This window comes from Rutidosis leptorrhynchoides, chromosome 2, assembly GCF_046630445.1.
Source record: "Rutidosis leptorrhynchoides isolate AG116_Rl617_1_P2 chromosome 2, CSIRO_AGI_Rlap_v1, whole genome shotgun sequence".
Lineage (NCBI taxonomy): Eukaryota > Viridiplantae > Streptophyta > Magnoliopsida > Asterales > Asteraceae > Rutidosis > Rutidosis leptorrhynchoides.
This window is the reverse complement of record NC_092334.1, coordinates 703826044-703833134: the sequence shown is the minus strand read 5'-3', so window position 1 is coordinate 703833134 and position 7091 is coordinate 703826044.

Genomic DNA, 7091 nt, shown 5'->3' with positions numbered 1-7091 from the left:
TATAGTTGGATAGTGGATATTATGAAATGGTATGCATGTCTGTCAATTTTTGATGTAAAGAAAGATTGTCTTTTAAAAACGAATGCAATGTTTGTAAAATGTATCATATAGAGGTCAAATATCTCGCAATGTAATCAACTATTGTGAATCGTTTATAATGTATATGAATGGGTCCTTTCAGTTGGTATCAGAGCGGTGGTCTTAGCGAACCAGGTCTGCATTAGTGTGTCTAACTGATAAGTTGTTAGGATGCATTAGTGAGTCTGGACTTCGACCGTGTCTGCATGTCAAAAAGTTTTGCTTATCATTTCTAGTCGGAAATCATCTGCTTATCATCCATAGAAAATTACCTGCTTATCATTATTAGTCTAGACACGTCTTGCTACATTAATTGCATGAGTAGTGTACAGACAAAATTCATATCTTAGCGTATCTGCTAAATCATATCTTATCGTATCTGTTACTTTAAACTTTACCTGACATATCCCGCAAATTCCTCCGTAATCTATGAAATCTTTTGATCTCTATATATAGATATCCTATGTAAATAGAATACCACCCGATAGCTGAAAAATCATTGTATATCGAAAATCCTTTATTCAATCGTACGAAATGGAATTTGTCATCAGTTCAAGTCACTCGGATTCCGAAATGGAATCTCACTAAAGCTCCGAAAGTAGTGTGACCGGAATGGATCAACCAATCAGTCATCACCTATTCTGGATGAATTTGGGATGGGTTCGTAGCCTCCTCAATCATTGGAAACAAGAAGAAGGCGATCCATTCCATCCACCACATTGCCCTCTTGGCAAAGAACCTGAAGCACTTACCGGCGAATCTGTTCGAGACACCATTTTCTCTCTCTTTTCCAGGGTATCTCGTCACGATTATATACTAAATCAAATTCTAGATTTTATTTATCCGCTCGTTTCGACCGACAATCATCCTGGAATAGTAGAAGAAGTCAACGAACTTCGCGCTCGGGTAGTGGCTTTGGAGAATATGGTTTAGAGATTACAAACACCAGCAGCAGCACCAGGAGCATAACCAGTACCACCATCATCAACGCCAACAGTACCATTACCACCTCCAACCACAACCGCGTTGTAAACCTCAACTTCACAATCTGTCCCACGAGAATCAACGTCATACGCACCATAGATACCAAGGAGTACCAACAACAATAACTGACGAAGTATTAATTCATAACTTCATTGGAGAAACATTCCGCGGCGATTATATAATCTCTAAAGTCTTAGAGATTATCTAATCTAGCCCTAACCATAAATCAGTTAAGCGAACCAAAATGATAGAAGGAAGAGTAGAAACCCTGACAAAAATGGTGTGTGATTAACAAGTTAAACTTGTTTTACCAACAGCATCAACAGTACCATCAACGTCACCAGCATCGTCAGTACAGTCAATATCAGAATCAACAACACCTATAACATCACAAACTCCGTCAGTTCAAGAATCACTGTGGACATCATTACGAATCAATAACGTGTATATTGTATCAACAAGTTATGAAGAATTAACTCATTCCCTCTGAAGAAATTATATATATATTATATATATATATATATATATATATATATATATATATATATTATATATATATATATATATATATATATATATATATATTTTGAAATAAAAAATAAATCTTTCCGTGCTAAGCTATTGTGTGTGAATCTTAACTACTAGGTTAATTCATATTACAAATATGCAATAATGTACGTCCCTCGCCCGCGACTTAACCATCGTTAACTACAATCTCTGTCTCAATTCAACACATTCCAATTCCTAATAAATCAAGTATATATTTGATTTTACACTTCATCATTGATGTAACCGAAACTTTTCAGATAACATCATTCGTACTTTGCGAAGTTCACAAGAATTTAACGAAAACCAACATCACATCTCAACAAATAACGAAGTATTGATTCATAATTTCAATATTATTGAAGAAATACTTATGTAACCTCTAAAGCCTTCAAGGAATTATTCAATTCTAGTTCCAACCGTAAATCGAATGAATTTAATTTAGTATTAACTCATTAAAATCTATGTTACATCTGAGGAGAATATATACATATATATTTTCATAAAGACTGTAATAAAATTATTATGTACAAAATATTAATTGTGAAAAAATTTTAACGGGTAGGTAATACCCGAGAGATATATTTAAATTCACAATTAATATGTTACATTCTTCGAATCAGATTAAGCAAATTATCAATTATACTTCCTACTTTCACAATAATATACATTCTTTCATAGAAATCAAAACAACCATACTCATTCAAACCCAATTACATATTCTGATTTTAAAATCTCAGAATTCAATTCGAGATATAACCGGTACCATCACTTTTAGATTCCTACATCTTTCAAAGCTATACTTTGACTTCAAAAGTGTGTTAGAACATCAAATGTATACAAACGATTACAATCTGTGTTCAAACCCTTCAAAAATCTCTGAAGACACTTCAAATAATGAGCAATCGAGATGATGATCCAACCACATATTACCCACAGTTATGTACTTAAAAAGCTCTCGAAACCAAAGTCATAATTCAACACATATCTGTGTCAGATCTTTTGGCATTTATTAGCAAAAATAACCTTGCAATTCCTTTGCAAAGTAGCAAATTATATCACAGCTCCAGCAAGACAACTTCGATTTTTTCATTCGGAGTAGCCTTATCATAATTTTGATATATGTGATTACCCTTTTGTTACCGGAGAACCTTTCATATTCCACCACATTAGCAATAAACTTACCAACAACTTCACTGATCTTGGGCATTCTGAAGAATCTTTATATTTATCGAAACCTCATCATTTACTCATCTGCCTCTTGTAACGAGAATTGCTATATGAATCATTGGGAATTAGTAATCAGTATTTTGAAATCTCATAGCATGTTGACGCCAACAGTTATACATAACGTCTATTTCCAAGGCTTACATACTTCGAATGTGAAGTTTCTGAAAAACACTCTGAACCGTGAACTAGTTCTCGAAATGCTGATGAAGCAACAAAAACTGTAAACGACCTTAGCAGTAAAAAGTTTGATGATAAAGATTAGTGTATTAACAAAGCTCAGAAATAGAGAAGTTTTGGAACTGGAAAACGGATTGAGCAAAGTATGAAGGAGGCTGTGGACAAATCACAAAGACTGAACCTGCCTTCAAAGAATCCAAATGATTCAGTGTCTGCTGAAGTCATTAACGAATACCTTGCTCCTGACACTAAACCCTTACAGACAATATTCTTCATCATCCTCTGATATTAGAAATTCTAAGATATCATCGTATCTTTCATTATAAATATCCTCCATATTTCTGAAGATATTTCCATAACTATTCTTATCTGGAATCATTTATCTCTTTGCGCTATCTGTATTACATCAAAAAGGAAACTGTTTAGTTCCTATACTCTGTAAACCTTTGAGTTTAAAATATGAATGTTTTTGAAGTAGTGTTGGAAACTGAAGCATGAGTTAGTATAATATAATGACACTTGATCAACGTGATTATATTATAGTAATTCATGCTGAGTTTCTAAATGGAACGTGATGATTCACAGATCATAACATCATCATGTACCATGTTATACAACTCTTGTATTCTATTTAACCTCTAAAATTTCAAGAAAATATTTCTTGATGATTCGGCCTTTTCCAAGGTATTCTAGTAATTTGACAAGTCAAGATCGTACCATCACAATTTCCTTCCTAGAACATTAACAATGTTCATTCCGAAATTCATATCTGTGAATTCTGGACCTTTACAAGCGGTGCTTAATCGCAAGAAGAAGAAACGAAAGGACAAAACTCCGAAATAGAAATTGGGGTATAAATTGCAGCAAATAAAAGAGAGCATTAATTGTGGATGACAATGATTATAGAAGATAGAAACAGAGACTTTGAAATATAAGGGAAGATATAAAGCCCAACGACAAACCAAAAATTATAAACCATATATATCGATGCATATAGCAATATAAAGACACGGGAGAACTAGAAACACTATAAACTCAAGAGTATAGTAGAAGTAAATAGATTCTTTTGGCGGTAGATGAAAAAGAAGAATGACCGATATGAAATTTATAAGTATATCGAGAATCAGAACTGGATGGAGCATATTGATGAATACTTTAAAATATGAGTTGAGGGGGAAAGAATAGAAGGTGATGAAACATGACTAGGAACTTAGAAATCAACAGATTTAACTCACACAATGACGGAATAAGTGAATCAAACCCTCTAGTGAATAGGTTAAGCTTTTTGGGATTAATTTAGTCATACCACAACTAAATCAAGTGTGATTAGATCAACACCTAGAGCTATTATTCACCACCTGGGTGATTTGGGTTGAGAGAGAATCGGAGGAGCTCACCAGATCTGAGTGTGTGTAACAAATGAGAGGCTTAACCTAAAATGAAGAACATAAGACTTTATATACCCCTGCTGTTGACTCACCCGTACGATTCATCCATCACACATACGAGTTGGCTTCATCAGCCGTACGGGTGATCACTCACTCGTGTCTTCTCATTTAAGTTGTAATTGTGACTTAGCTCAGCATCAACCGTGCGTATGATCCTGTCAGCCGTACGAGTGAGGCTTCACTCGGACGTCTGACTAAGTCTAACATAGTCAAACATCCAAATCTCGTTCCTGCAGTTGCTGTAACCACATACAAACACGGATAGGATAATAACGAACGATCATGGTGGCCTGTAAACTGTTGTACCTGCAATGGACGTGGGTAAATGTCTAGGGACTTGCATAAAATGCATCAATAGAAGGTGTGAGTTGTAAGAAAACGAAGGAGGTGAATTTATAAGAAAATCTTCGACAGAACAATTAAAATGGACGATCGCATTTAAAGCGGATCCTAATTCCTTTTGTTACCGGAGTATCAAATCTTATTACAAAGATTTTCTTCAAATCCCTTGAAATCTGGAAATCAATCATATCTACGTCAAATGATAAGATGAATCTACACATACTCATTTCACTCTTCTATGTTAGCTTCATTCGTACTCTTCATATAAATAGATTGTTTATCCAAATTATTCGCTGATGATAAAACTCTAATTTTCAGCCTGTATGCATCATGAAAACATACTTATTATCATTCACGACCTTTCCACTCAAATTTCGGGACGAAATTTCTTTAACGGGTAGGTACTGTGACAACCCGGAAATTTCCAACCAAATTTAAACTTTATCTTTATATTATTCCGACACGATAAGCAAAGTTTGTTAAGTTAAATCTCAAGAATTTTAAATTGTGTTCATACATTCATTATAACCTCGACCAAATTCCGACGATTCACGAACCGTTATATATAAATAAATATGTATATATATGTATATATATATTATAACTTGAGAATATTAATAAAGTATTAAACGTATAATACTTTACATGAACGTATTTGTTTCAATATGTTTATCGATGGAATTAGAAGATAATATCAAAGGATTGATTTATCAGATACATTATGATATGATTACGGGTCTATGATATGAGATCCATTGTGATTTAAGAAATCTATTCTTTTTGACAACATTCGGAAAATGGTAAAGTGATTTATAAGTAAGAACGTGAAGTGTAAATAACTTAGATGTTGGATATCGACAAGTTAAGTAACTCGACATTTTTCATTAAGATGATTTCATACGTTTATTTAACCTTTGAACTTTATCCCATGCTTCACCAACAAACTGTAATTTAAAAACTTGAAACCTATTATGAATATATATGATTCTACTTTTCTAAAACATTTTATGATATAACGATTTCCATTATTTTAACCTTTAAACAAAATGATTCTTAAAAATATATTTGGTTTTGGAAAACAAAATTATTTTATTTATTTGATTTAGTTTCAAACGTACAAAAACGTTTTCAGTTTAAAAAGAACTTTATTATTAAAACGTATATAACTTTTATAAATATCTAGAACCACTTTTGACAACTCATTACTTAACCAGTATGATAAAGATAACAATATTTATATTTTATTTTATTAAATATATATAATGATTTAAATTAATATTATATATATTTATACGCGTATTATACGTACATAGTTTTATACTTTTACTATACTTAAACTTTACCTTTACTTTATTTTTACTTTACTTTAACTTTAATAATTCACTTTAATAATTCATACTTTAATAATTCACTTTAATAATTCATACTTTAATAATTCACTTTAATAATTCATACTTTAATAATTCACTTTAATAATTCATACTTTAATAATTCACTTTAATAATTCAAAAATCTATTATAAATAGAATTCAATAGGTTTCATTATTTCATAGAAACTTGAAAATATTTTTCTCAAAACTCTCTCAATCGATTTACATATATATATTTACTCCGTATTATTTCAAGATATTATTAGTATACATAAAATATTACGTCAGAGTGCTGTCCGAGTGATTTCGAAATTGTTTTTCGAGTGGGATTGGATTAAGAAAATTATGGGTTATAGCTATGGAGGTGATTGAGTATGGTTCATGGGTATGCTCGTGAGGTCAATATAGTGTTTATCATCTCCGTTGCGTCTACGTACCTTTCCTGCAATATTGAATCTCAATATTGATACGTGAGTACTCATAATTTAACTTTTACATACTAATAGTGTATCCCTGACTAGTGCTCGAGTATATAGGATCATGCATGTTTGTACTTTTGATATTGCCTTTAGTTAGGTTATGTTGAATCCTGAATCAGTTATATATGCGACTGAGATAAGGTATAAGATATGCATGTCGTTGGAAAGCTAGCGAAAAATTAAGAACTTTTCATTTAGATATCGAATGATTTCGATGAACGGATTTGAAGTTATAGTCCATCGAATTTTTGTATTATTATTAAAAATGATTATTATTATCGTCGTTATTATCGTCGTTCTAGTTTTATCTTATTATTATTATTATCTTTATCAATAAAAGGATTTATCATTAAAAATTGTTAATTTTTTTTATTATTACTATCGTTATTATCGTTAAAGTTATAATTAGTATTATTATTATTATCCAATTATTATTA